The sequence below is a fragment of the Cuculus canorus genome, chromosome Z, assembly GCF_017976375.1.
Source record: "Cuculus canorus isolate bCucCan1 chromosome Z, bCucCan1.pri, whole genome shotgun sequence".
Taxonomy (NCBI): domain Eukaryota; kingdom Metazoa; phylum Chordata; class Aves; order Cuculiformes; family Cuculidae; genus Cuculus; species Cuculus canorus.
In genome coordinates this window covers 61,338,062-61,352,105 of record NC_071441.1, presented here as the reverse complement: position 1 = coordinate 61,352,105, position 14,044 = coordinate 61,338,062, and the positions used below count along the sequence as shown (strand labels likewise).

General features: G+C 41.4%; 1 protein-coding gene across 8 annotated transcripts in view; it reads left to right on the top strand.

Annotated features, from left to right (window-relative positions):
• Positions 1-14,044, top strand: part of SEMA6A (semaphorin 6A) — a 115,374-nt gene that overhangs the window by 23,041 nt on the left and 78,289 nt on the right. The window contains exon 1 of one of the 8 annotated variants that reach the window (XM_054053857.1): positions 3,467-3,489. The exons of 5 other annotated variants lie outside the window; for them this stretch is intronic. The gene's annotated coding sequence lies outside the window, so the exon portion shown is untranslated. Of the gene's footprint in view, positions 1-3,466; positions 3,490-8,173; positions 8,194-11,121; positions 11,145-14,044 lie in introns of those variants that run through there. 2 more of the 8 variants (XM_054053856.1, XM_054053860.1) reach the window with 2 other exon arrangements.

Sequence of the window (14,044 nt, the reverse complement as noted above, 5' to 3'; positions counted from 1 at the left end):
AAAAAAGTGCTGTTCATGCATGCAGCTCAAATGCAGAAATAGTTCTTTATCATTAAACAAGAAGGGGTAGGGAAATATTTCATAGCTTTGGGGTTTTTCAGTTCCCTTTAATTTTAGAACATATTTTTTGTTTTTGTTACTGATTGCACGTAAGACATACTAAACTGCCAGATTTAATCTGAAAACTAATTACAGTAGACCTCAGCATTTTTGCATGCCTTATGGAGTACAACACCTGCACTCCACAGGATTGAATTCTTCATTGATAGGGCTGGAGCCGTGTGCTACCAGAGTAAACAGACTCCAGACACGGCTGGCTGGAAACAGTGTGAAAACTTACCCCACATCAGGCATTTGTTTGTACAAGCTTTATCCTTATCAGCAAATTCAATAACGGTTACTTGAGAAAAGGTAGTTGTATTTTATTTGTTCAGTGAACTCTTGTAGTTTAAAGTCAAAAAACATCTCAGAAAGCTTTTGTCTGAGAGGAACAAGGGAAACAAACACCTTGTGTGTGCAGATGTCATGTGGGTAGCTGGAAAGGGATTGGGGTAGGACTGAGCTGGGAGGTGAGTTCGCATGTGAAGTAATAGTCCAATGAGTGTCAAAGTCCTGCAGTCTTACTGCCTCAGCTAAATTTTTAAATAACAGGAACAAGGGTGGGGAAATATCCTGTGCTGTTACTTGAAATGCTTTTGCTACTGTCATTACTTCCTGTAGTAATGCACAGGATATCCAGCTGATGAACCACAGCAGGCTATGTGATCTTCACAACATCTACAGAAACCTTCTAGGATGTAATCTGTTGCTGAACCTGCAGAACTTTTACAATTTACCAGCAATGCCAAATATTACTCCTACACGTGAGGGTTCTGGAGAAACTGAGTACAGACAAGGATGTCAAATATCTGGTTCATCTAGGATAAAGTTTTACCATTTTTTTGCCAACCAAACTTTTTCAGGTGTCTTCTTTGTGTCTTTTATCTTTTTGTATCTTCCTTTCTGTATGTCACCATGTCCTTATTCTCCAGGATGTAGATAGGTAAGATTCATTATCTACAACTATGCTTTAATTAAAGTGCATTGATCCCTGTATGAGTGATTTTATTCTGAAGTGGCCTTACCTCAATTTAACTCTGCATGCCTTGGAAGATTAGTATGTTTTAAGAATTAGCTGTGAAATCTCATCTTTCTTCAATTGTCTGGATTTTCCTGAGGATCCCAGTATTGACAAGCTCCTAATCTTTACTGCAATTCAACCAAATCCTTTCTTCCTCTAAAGGATTCATATTTCAGGCATTTCTCCTTTCTTCTCTGTAATTGCAGCTGCCTTTCTCTCTACATCTTGATTGCTGTGGTGCCAGCTCCTCCATATTCTGCTTTCTTTTGCTTCGTTTCTGGCTCTTTACCTCTTACGTGACAACATCTCAGGAGGTCTGATCTGAAGGCTCTTTGATGTGTTGTACCATCAATCTTTGAGGAAAACATGAATTATCTGAGATTTAGGAAATCTCCCTGAGAAGTAGACGACTTTGTATTGGGTGATTTCCACATTATTTTAATAAACATACTTTAGTTGTGAATAGCTACTGCCAAGTCAACCAAAAATTTAATGTTGTAGTGAAGGAAAAGACTTGTGGTCATTTTTATATATCATTGAAAATACTTTGACCAATGAATAACCTGCTAATATGAACAGAATCATCACTAACGTAGCTGGTTTGGTAGTTAAATAATTTTTAATAATGCTTGGGTTTGCAGCAATGGAAAGTGTTAGCTATAGCGTGTGTTTGGGAATGAGCATAAGAGGAACCAGTCATCTGCAGGTCTGTCTACATGATTAGGTATGAATCTTGTACCTTTTTAAGGCTTTGTTTGGATTATTAACCATTATGTACAAAATAGGAAGAAGTATCCACCAAGACATCTCCATCTTAAAAGAATGGGTGCTTTCCTGTTCTTCATCTTAATAAAAAATGGGTGCTTTCCTGTTGGCGTCAGAGTGTGAGCCTCACAGCAAGAGAGAAATGCTTGCTCTTGTGAGGTCACTGGAAAAAACTCTCACTAACTCTGATTTTGTTCCATGTTCTTGCCAGACTGTTCCGAACATGTGTGGATTTATCCAGGGATGAAACAGCTGGGGTGCCCTTCATTACTCCCTGTCAGAGTGCTCTGTGCTGGCAGCCCTCTGAACTCATAGCAATCAAGAGTTGCCTCTGGAGCAGATCCATCTCTTCTTCCTCAAGTCCAAATCAACACTGCTTTCTCTCTGGTTCTGAAGGCTGGAATTCAGAAGTGCATACATAGAGGGGAGGTGTTTAAGAGCAGTATATACTACCTCCCGCTTTGGAAAGCCTGTAGTAGTTTAAGCATTATACTATATTAATTCTGGTGTGTTCATAGCTTGCAGTCTGTTCTGTTGATTTTAATGATGGACAAAGGTTAATGTAAAGATGGAGGAAACCCTGAGATTGAACTCAAAGGGAAAGAGAACTGAAGGATGAGAAAAATGGGAAGCGTCAGCTCACCTTTCATGCCCCTGGTTCAGCTTGCAAGTGGATCCTAGAAGCAGTCCATCTGGAATCCCTGGTGACGAGGGGTTGTTTCAGTACATTAACAAGGAGTGTATCCAAGATACAGTTGCTCAGGTCTAGACAGAAAAAAATAACACCCTCTGGTACTCTTTAAAGTTGAGCCAGTTGCAGCTGACACTTATTCAAACTTGTCATCACCTTCACTGCCTTTGAAAGAATACTTTGCTAAAAGGTGAGGGCATATGCTTTTCCCCTTGATTCATCTACACAACTTTTTATAGTCTTCAAGTAAATAAAAATGCCATTTAGGCTCAAGCAGGTCTCTGGTCACAATGTTGGGATTTATGGAAACTCGGATTTATTAGCTTGTTTTACTATGTTGATTATTCATCAAAAGCAGAGTCAACAAATGTGAATGCAGAAAGTCTTGAGAAGGGAGCCTCATAACTGGATAACTGAACTTTTAAGACACGAAGAATGAAGGTCAAAGCCTGTCAGAAAAAAAATAAAAATAAAAAAAAATTAAGTAATTCTGAAAGTTCCTTGACATGTGAAACACCAGGAACTTCATGTGTGCGATTCTTAAAGAAAAAAAAAAAATCTTTATACTTGAATTTGCATGTTCTTAGTCATTTTTAAACCAGGCTTTCCAGTTCATTAGGCAAAGAGAAAAATAGCAAATAAATTGGAACGTGAGCGTGGTAGACAATGCATATTATAGTTATTATTCAGGGGGGAAAGCCCCGGAAGCTGGCTTAGCAAAACACCATGTTATTAACCACTGCAAAGGCTAAAAATGTAGTCTTTCAATTGAGAATCACGGAGGTTAGCTGTCCATTGAATTCTAGTAAAAAGCGTGTTGTACCTTATTTCACTCTCACAGCAGAGGAAATTGGGAATTATACCACCAAAGCCAATACCATTGTTGAGTATGAATCAGCCTGGTGGCAGTTAGGTAAGAATCTTTTATTTCAGTGCAAACCTAATACAGATTTTTTGCTGCAGAGATTACTTTAAACAACGAGAGTTCCTGGGTAGTTTTCACTCCTGTTAATTTTGTATTCTTTGCTGGGACTAGCAAGATGCATGCTTTTCTATTTTCTATGCATATGTTCTATTTTTTCTGTAAAAGCTTAAAGTGCTTTGTTTTGTTCCCCTGAAAGGAGCATCACGTTGGTGAACAAATGTCCGTGAGGGCTGAGGTTGTCCTCAGAGTGAGCCTTCAGAAGTGCTTTCTGCAGTTCACTGGTGTAGGGTCTGCTGCACATTTTGGAATGTTCTTTATGTGATTGAAGAGATTTTTATGAAATCTGGCAGAATGAAATAACTCACTGAAATGAGAGAGAACTAATTTAGTAATGGCAGTTACAGGAAGCAAAAAAAGCATGTGAATGCAGGCGTGATACAGCTACGCAGGAGAATTCCCATGTGGATAAATCAATGTTCTTTACGGCTTACACAACTTAGAGCTTTTTACTGTCCCAGATATCCAGCCACGTGTAAGATACCAGCAAGTGTGCTAGAATTACTACAGTGTTTGAACCTGTAATGACCATAATGTGTTAAGTACTGGCAGAAGAAAGTTATGTGGGTGGAGTATCATCAAGAAGAAATAATAATTAACGCTTTGTCGTGTCAATGGCAATCTCCTTTTTAGCCGTTACTTCAGCTATATTTTTAGTACACTGTCTTACAGGATTTATTCATTCGGGACATCATGGCTTTCAAATGAAATCTCTCTGCAGTTGTTCTTACTCTTCTCAAAATGGACACCTTGTTTTTATAAGACTGATAGATGGAAGGACTGGGTTCACTTCCAATGGGTTTAGGATTTTTGGACTAAGCTAATTCTAATTAATTGGTAGTTTTCTTCAGCAAGGCCAGCTTGTAATTGAAGCTTCCCTTTACTGCTGGGCTTTTTCTCACTGCACCCTGCACTTGCCCTCCACCCCCAAATCTGTGTGAGTGTTTACAAGGATATTCAGCCTTCAGCCCATATGGCACAAAACCAATTGTTGACCTTCAAACACTTTGTCATCTTTTAGAGACATCTTTTGTAAGCAGGGATGAGAGAACTGAATTTTAATGTTACTGTCAGCATAGCTCGTTTTAATTCCCACAGTTTACACCAAAAACTCTGACACTGACTCAACGCTGCTAGTGGAAATTTATTTGCAAAGAGTTTTTGGCCTTGATTTAGAGACAGAGCAATAAACTGTAGCCCAAGGGCTAAGAGGAGTTAAAATTAAGCAGGGAAAGGGAGAATTGTGCCAACTAGGAAAAGGAGGAATTTCCAGGGAACAATAACATTACCATACACTTGCCTAACATCCTTTATTTGATTATCTTGAAGCACATTAGGAGAATTAATGGAGCCTCCTAACTTCCCTGTGAGGCAGGTACTACATTATGATACTGATTTGCAGATGAATAAACAAAGACCTCGTGGAATCGTGGGACTCTTCAGCAAAATCCTAAATATTCTCAAGAGAAGATTTGGAAGGGGTAACAAAGGCAAGCTGACATACTGTGGACTGGTATCTGCTGGTGAACCATCCATACAGTGCTCAGTCTTATTTCAGCATGACTGCCTGGCTTTTATTGTTAAGAGGAGGATGTTAAAGAACATACCGACCCTAAAAGAAAAAGAATAAGTTTGGAGACCTGCTATTTTATTTCGCTTCTAGCTTGCCACCTCTAACAGTCGCTCCAGTCCCGCTCTGCCTTTCTGTCCTGATAATTTCTTTTGTTTCTCTTCTTGTTCTTCCAGTGCAATTCAAATGAGTTAGCTGTGGCTTAACTTGTACCTCCTAACACAATTTGACTCTAAAGGGAATTTCCCATCTCTCATTTATTTGGCTATGATTTACTGTCTGAAGAGAAAAGATTGGGTGCTGGAAAAATCATTCATTTCCTAGCCTTTAAAAAACAAGCTGCAAGACCACCAATTGCTGACAAATTTATATCTGCTATGTTTGCCCCTACTGGGGAGCACAGCCAGTGAAGGGAAAATGCTCCACTTACACCTCATCATGAAGGGCAGGCTGGAGTTGCCCTGTGACTAAGTGCTTGATCCCTGCATGCCAAAATACATACCTTCTAATCGACGTGAAAGAAGCTTCTGGCTTGGTGTTTAGGGTGTAATACAGATCCTAGCACAAGCTTGGTTTCCAGAATAAAGCACATTCTTTTCTACCATGCATGTTAATGCATTGTCCGTCTTCCATCTCCTAATAGCCCGTGAGATTTGAACTTGGAGTCAGCAAAGTAGGGGCTTTGTGAAGCACAAAAGAACACCAGGTTTTTATCACACCATGCCTGTATAAAGAACTGTTCAACCATTCAGTTGCTGCCTGCATTGTGCAGCTGTTATTGTGCTGCTGAGAACATCTTGCTGTCGACACTGAAGTAGTACCTGCAGGAAACACTGGCACACTGAGCTTTTCAGGAAGAGCTGGGCTTGGGGTTTTGCCAGATTCCTGCATTGAGAGCCAAGGTATTTTGTCCCCCTGTGCCTTTCCCATTCTAAAATTCTTGTAGGCAAGTAACAAATCTTTGTCCGCCCTCCAGCATCTGGATTTTTGCACAGTGATGCCTTCCTGACCTGATGAAAGGTACCTTGTCTTTTAAATCCATCTCTCCAAAACTGACCGTGGGGCTTCAATGGGCAGTGGCAGCACTGTGCTGCCTGGGTGCCCGATGAGGGAGGATGCAGCTTTCTCACACAACAGTCCTTTCTTCGCCGAACTGATGGTCAGTATCTGGTCAGCCTCATCTATTTAAAGTCAGCCAAGCAGGGATCCCAGTGCTGATGGAGAGGGTGCTTTGTTTGCTTACCAGTTAACAGGAAATTCAACTGTTTCCAATTAAGCACAAACAACTGTGTGAGGCAGGGTGAAGGAAGTGTCTGAAACCCACAGAAGGGAAGGGGGGGTCACCGATGAGCCTAGCCTCATTCAGCCTCCAGGGCTAAATTTGGTTCTGTGCAACTAGGGGTACAATTACCGCTGTAGTTCAGGGCTACAATTCTTCTGAGCAATTAATGCAAATGGCTATATTTTTAGCCTGGCATCCTAAAGAAGCAAGACTTCATAGTGTGATCCTATGGCCTGTGTATAAGCAATTGTGAGCTCCCAGTAACTTGTGAGAGTTTGGATTGACTTAGCCCAGGCTGCAAGACTGTGGTTTTCCAAAGTCCCTCCTGAAACCAGGCAAGCAGGTGAAAGCGTGTGACTTCAGAGAAGCAAGGGGTGTGTGGAAAATTCGGTCCTTTCAAGGACATCAGCATCAGGATGCAAATTCCTAACAACCAGGCTTGTTCCAGTGTTTGTTTAGAAGTAACGTTTACATGTAAATAAACAGAACGTTCTTGCTGTAGGATTGTGTGAGGCTGAATTTGATATGTGTTTCTCAGTGCCCGACACATCCTCTAACATAAACTAGCAGACTAGCTAGTGCAGCATATTAATTTCATAAGGTCTGACGTGCTGGCTACACTCCCATTGACATTATTAAATTAAATGGCAGTTTTGTCTGCCTGTGTTTTTTAGGATCCAGACCCACAGTTTGCATATTTTTAACAGTTAGAAAGTGTAACAGTGCATGGTTCCTGATCCCTGCCATGCGGGATACTAACCTTGTGTGCCTAGTGCAGAAGGTGTAACCCCATTAGATTAAGACAGTATTGAGGAAAAAAAAACCACATGGAAATCAATGAATAACTATGTGCGAGCAACACCAATGTGCTAGATAGCAGTACGGCAAGCTGGTAAATGATATACCAATGTCAAATACCAGGGCTTAAATGTTCTTCTCTTAAATATTTGTGCTTTTTCTTTTTTTTTTTTCCGGTTGTTTTTAAGAGGAAGAATGCTGAAGGCACATCATCTGTGTTTCTGACAGGATCCCTTTAATCAGTCAGTGGGAATCTTTCCACTGACTCTACTGAGAGCTAAACTTCATTTTAAAAATTAACCTAATCTTTCATTCACTTTGCAGTCATGTACATTTGAAACCCTTGAAAGTACAATTTCAGGCTATAACATGGAGTATTGTAGTTCCCCTTCTCACGTGGAATTGATTTGATGTCTGGTACTGCCAAATTCCAGCCTGATACAAATTGCAACAGCTGAATTGCAATTTTTAAATCAACCTTGAAGACGAGGGATTTATAATGGTTTCATGGGAAGGATGTTTATCTTTGCAGCTGTATGAAAATGGAGGTCTATTCCATTTCGATTTATCTACCCAAGTCCCATGAGGCGTATTAGGTACATGTTGTGTTGGGCTTTCTGTATGTATTCTTTCTCCCTCTTATTTCTTGCAGATTCCCTTTCCACTTTCTGTGCTGCTCTCCCAAGTCTGTCCTTCCCATTTTCCTCTTCTTCCATACCACCTTGACGCTTAGAAGTCTTTTCCCCTCCTCATGGTCCATTTGTCAATCCTCTCTGATGCCACCACTGACTGAAGTGTACAATAGTGCTCTGCAGGAGGACGTTTGCCTGTGCTTTTTTAACAAGTCCCTGTGCTGCAGGCAGCAGACATGATTACTGTATAAATCAAGGCACACGTGGATACACATAGGGAGCTGGGCGCAGACACCAAATCCTTCATCTCCATAAGGACAGTTCTCATGCACAGGCAAAATTCCCTTAGCGCGGTAAGTATCCAGGTTTTTTTAGTTTGGATCTCACAAGAGTGATGTTGTTTGGTGGACCGCCTGCCTTCTTGTCCATGATCTAAAAGCTGCTGTCCCTTTCATTTATGATTAACACGCACTTCTGAGACAACTACAGTGATTGTGGATGTGGAAGAGTGTGTTTAAGAAAGTACTTAATGTATTTTAATGTGTTTAGATGGCTTGTGACCAGCGAGACACTGACAGAAGTGATGGGGACTTGTCTTTTCATCCAGTAGTGACCCACCTGACACAAACTGTGAACCTGTGTTTGGTTCTAGCTGTAGTATTGGGACCTGAAGTCTTCCTGTGAGTCTGCTGTTGGGCAGCATCATTACCTCCTTTAGGGTATGACATCAGTCAATACGCAGAAGGCTTCCTTGTGTCCTCCCCTCTCCTTGAATTATTTCTGTAAGATTAAGAAGTTGATGAGTTAGTAAAGGAACAAAATAACACTTGCCCATGAGACCCGATTTCCAAGCATGGACTCCAAATGAAAATGAGTGTAATACACGAGAGTAGCTGTAATTATGTGTTTTCTTACTCTTTCAATTCCTTTCATCCAGCTGATATGCTTCTCTTATTCCCATTTTCTTAGGAGTTTCCCCTGAAACTTTACCCTTTCTTCTCTCTTTGCATGTAATTGCCTTCTATCACTTCTAAAGATTCCTTTATACATATCTGCATCTGTCCCTCTTCCTCACAGTCTTTTTGCAGCTATATTTATGTTGAAATGTCCTTTTTATCTTTGTATTTTTCAATCCATCTCCCACTCACTGAGTCTTTCTCTCCCTCCATGCCCGGATGCCATGATAGCTCCCTCCCTAGCCTGCTTCACCTGTTTGAATCTCCAGCTTCCCAGTTTCCACAGTCTTTGTTCTCTGCTTCCCAGTGCATGTACTCAGGTCTGCTCCCTTTCTTTCTCCCCTTATTCTTGCTCTTCCCCATTTCTTTTCCAGGTTCTTCCATTTGCTGTGTGTAGATATAATTGTACCTTTAGCCAGTTACGTTCTTTACTGTGGGAAATCTGTGTAGGATTTCCTGAGAAAAGGATAGGATCTCATCTGAAGTATAAATTACATTTTGGAGGTTGTGGTGGTGATTCATGCCTTCTTCTCACACTAGGCCCACTCCTAATGTTTAGCTAGGAGTCCTAGCAAATCCCTGGCATTGGAGGACAGTGAACATTGGTTCTTCGTTGACAGACACTATTGGATCAGTTTTGTCTTGAAAGCATCGTAGTATGGGAACAGATTAAGACAGCAACCACAGCAGAGGGGCGTGGAGAGATGCAGCCAGCATAAGCACAAAGAGTTGTTACAACTGGTAACGCTGCATCATCTTTCTTCATCTTCCCACATGCTCAGGTATATTCATACCTCTTCTGTGTTGGGCTTCACAGCAGTTTCCACAAAGCCTAAAACAGAGTCCGTGTAGCAGCACTGCTTGAATTTTATCTCTCACTGTACTTGCTTCTGCAACTGCTCCCCATAGTGAAGTCAAAGGGATTTCTACATGCAGAATGAATGCCAAACCCCACTATTTTAGAGTATAAAAGTTTCCCAGGAGTAGGGAGAGCATCTCTCTGTATCTGTACAATGCCAAGCATACAGCTGGTGCTCGATAAATAATATATGTATAGGCTGTGTAAGGAGTGACTGTTCATCTAGTGCAGCTGAGGTGAAACATCTTTTTGTATAATAAGAAGCAATGCATTATCACTTTTACTGGCCTATTTTATAATTTAGGCTTTAAATGATGAAAGTATATTAGCCAGCTAGTCCAAGGGAAGCTCATTTACACCGCCTTCACACAACATGTCCCATGTTTCAAATGAGAGGAAAGATAGCTAGTTCTCTACAGCCGAATGCATAGTGATTAAACTGTCTGGGCACTAGCAGTAGGCAGCCTTCGAACAGATCATTATTAAGATGGCTATAATTACAGAGTCAAAGCAGCCCCTTGCAGTGCACTGGTAATCTGCTTTGAAAACCAGGGGCACAAAGGCATATTCCTTTATATGTTGAGACCCAAGCTGTGCAAAGTAGCTGCAGATTTTTATGTTACATCATTTGTGTCTTAAGCTATTAACTGCTTCTATCTGCTATTTGGAAGCTGGTCTGTTTTTTCTGCCTGGGGGGATTTGACATAGAAATAAGTGCTGAGTAAAGGGCTGTTTAAAAAAAAAAAAGTACAGCTATGACACCTCAACAAGAGCTCTCGTGGTATTGCTTTAGTCATTAGCTGAGTGGATACTTGAGCTTAATCAGTATCAAAGGGACATACACAAAGTCATCTATTTCATTAAGCTAATTTACATGACTCAGCTTACCAAGAATCAAATTTTCATGTATTGTCCATCTTGCTGTCAGTAGAATAAGGGGAGGAATAAATGGTGAGCAATGCAAGACTGCGATGTGGTGGTGGTTGTTCCTTTTTTCAGAGATACATGCAAGTCTTTCAGGAGCCTTCATTGCTTTTGGATACAAAAGATACAGACTAATAAGCTTCATAAAGTTTGTTTTCAGTAACTTAGAAATCAAACTTACAGACTTTATTAAGTGCAAGATCTTCAAAGCAGTGCATAGTTAGGTTTTTAGCCACTGCTGTGGTTGAAGAGGAAGGTAAGTGTTGGTTTGGGAGGAGGCAATGGGAGGATTAGAAGAGTTAGTTAAAATAGACTTTCAGCCTCCCCTGGTCCCCAAGAGACATCAGTGAAGTGTTTTGTGCGTAGCTTCATACAACATTGCTGTCCCAAGGGAATTACTGCTGCTGTTTATATCGTGCCAGATCTGGCTGTGGCTTTAACAGAAAGCTGTAATGTGCTGAGATGGCTGTTCTTGTTCTTCTGTTTTGTCCCTGGTGCTCATGACACTGTCCTCCTTCAGCACAGAATTTTTGTCATTCCTTCTTTCTTTCTCTAAAAAGGAAAGGTAATATTTAGTATCTTTGTTTTCATCATTGCTAGAATTGAAACTTGATGACTGTTGAATTAAACCATGTTTTTTTGGTTGTAGCATCTGGTAACCGTTTGCATGTTAAACCTTCAATTTGTCCTGCGCATTGGCACTGAGGTTTGCTTTTAAGTGTGAATTTGTTGTGATGATTAGATTATTCTGGTTAAGCTAAGCTGTAGGAATCTAATAATTAAATGCAATTTAACTTGATTGATTAGACAGAATGAAGGAAAACTTCCGTGAGACAACTGACAAAATGTGGGGCATTATTTCTCTTGTTATTGAACCAAGACTGACTGGTGAATTATGCAATCCATTCCCAGACTCTGCTGAGGGCTTTTCAAACACTACTGTTATTGAAGTCTGCTGTTCAGGAGAAAGACTGTGTAGCAACCTTTTTTGTTATTTGGGTAACTTTTATAGGTATAGCTAGAACAAAATGTAGTTCTGACGGACCAGTTGGTAATGATGGAAAAAACTAAATTAATACATGATTATGAGTTGAGTATTTGCAGTGAGATGAATCACTGTGCTTGTACTGATTGAACTGCAAAACTGTGCTCCGAAACCATGTCCCTGCTGAAACAGAAACTGCAAGCAATAAATCCTCTGTCTTAGGAAATGCATCCCATGTGTGTGAGTGCATGCATGATTGAGTTTTTAAGGACTTGTTGCTGGACTGGAGGTCAGCAATTGAATGTGTTTTTTCAAGCCCAAAACATTGATCTTAGCAGTTCGAGATGTTGGAAGTCAGTTATTATGCTGTAATGCTGTAGAAATGCTGTCAATATTTTTAGAGTTTAGTAACTAAAATATTTGCTTAGGGAGAGAACAGGGCCAAAGAAGACTTGTGTATTTGAATTAAGAGAACTGCAGGTGGGAATATTTTTTCTTGTACCTGTAAATTAAAAAAAATCCTTTATCCACACATATATATGTGTTGTCTACGTGGACCGTAAACTTTCCAGGACAAGACCTTTTTTCCTTAAAAATTGCATAGCACCTAGAACTCATGGAATCATTAAGGTTGGAAAAGACCTCTAAGATCATTAAGTCCAAATGTCAGCTGAACACCACTGTACCTAGTAAAACATGTCCTGAAGTGCCACATCTATACCTTTTTTAACACCTCTAGGGATGGTGACTCCACCACTTCCCCGGGAAGCCTCTTCCAATGCTCCATTGCTCTTTTAGTGAAGAAGTTTTTCCTGATACCCAATCTAAACTTGCCCTGGTGCAGCTTGAGGCCATTTCCTCTCCCCTTATATCACCTGTCACGTGGGAGAAGAGAATAACAGCCACCTCACTAAAACCTCCCTTCAAGTAGTCATAGGGAGCAATAAGGTATCTCCTCAGACTCCTCCAGAATAAACAGCCCCAAGTCCTTCAGCCTCTCCTCATAAGTCTTCTTCTCCAGACCCTTCACCAGCTCCATTGCCCTCCTCTGAATGCACTCCACCACCTCAATGTCTTTCTTGTACTGAGAGGCCCAAAACTGAATGGATGATTTGAGGTGTGGCCTCACCAGCACCAAGTACAGGGGTACGATCCCTTCCTTACTCCTTGTGGCTTGGCAAACTCCTCCAGATGGGTCCCATCCAGCCCCATGGACTTGTGAGGGTCCAGATGGCATAGCAGGTCGTTTAACACTCCCTCCTGGATTATGGGGGTGAGGGGTACATTCTGCTCTCTGTCCTTGTCTTTCAGCTGAGGGGGCTGAATACCCAGGGGGAAACGGTGTCTGACTGTTAAAGACTGAGCCAAAGAACACTGAAGAATGCGCCTGGGAGTGCTGGTGGATGAGGAGCTCAACATGAGCCAGCAGTGCAGCCCAGAAAGCCAACTGTATCCTGGGCTCTCTCAAATGAAGCGCGGCCATTGGGTTGAGGGAGGGGATTCTCCCTCTCTACTCTGCTCTCATGAGAACTCACCTGGAGTTCTGTGTCTAGTTCTGAAGCCCTCAGCACAGGGAGGACATGGATCTATTAGAGCGAGTCCAGAGGAGAACCATGAAGATGATCCAAGGGCTGGAGCACCTCCCTTATGAGGATGTGCTGAGAGAGTTGGGGTTGGTCAGGCTAGAGAAGAGAAGGCTCCAAGAACACCTTGTGGCAACCTTCCAGTACTTAAAAGAGGGCACAGGAGAGCTGGGGAAGGACTCTTTATCAAAGACTGCAGTAATAGGATGAGGGGTAATGATTTTAAGCTGAAAGAGGGGAGATTTAGATTAAGTATCAGGAAGAAATTGATGCTTTGCCTGTGAGGGTGGTGAGGCCCTGGCCCAGGTTGCCCAGAGAAGTCATGGCTGCCCCATCCGTGGAGGGGTTCAAGGCCAGGTTGCATGAGGCTTTGAGCAATCTGATCAAGTGGGAGGTGTCCCTGCCCACGGCAGAGGGGGTGGAACTGCATGATCCATAAAGTCCCTTCCAACCCAAACCATGATTCATGAATTCTATGATTCAACCAATGGCCCCGGGTAGAATGCAAGTTTAAGAAAACATAACCAAGAGTAGCTCCAATGTAATAGTGTCTTCTGCTGACAAAGATACTTTTTTTTGCTTTTTTTTAGTTGCTAGCTCTACTTTGGTCACAACCAGTATTTTACTATACAGGTTGTAACCCAAGCAGTGATAGACAGTAGGTTACAGTACTCTAATCTGTATAGTTGGGTCCAGCCAGCAATAGAAGTGATAATGTGTACAGGACTGTGTAGTGCACAGTCAGTTGATGCAGGACATTCCGTGACCATAGGTGATGTTTGTGACAAAGGATCAACCAGTAATCAAACTGCTGTTGTAGGAAATCATCAGTTCACCTATTGCATAGATTTGCAGAGTCAAAGAGAAAAGGTTATAAGAAGGAAAGGTTGGAGGCAG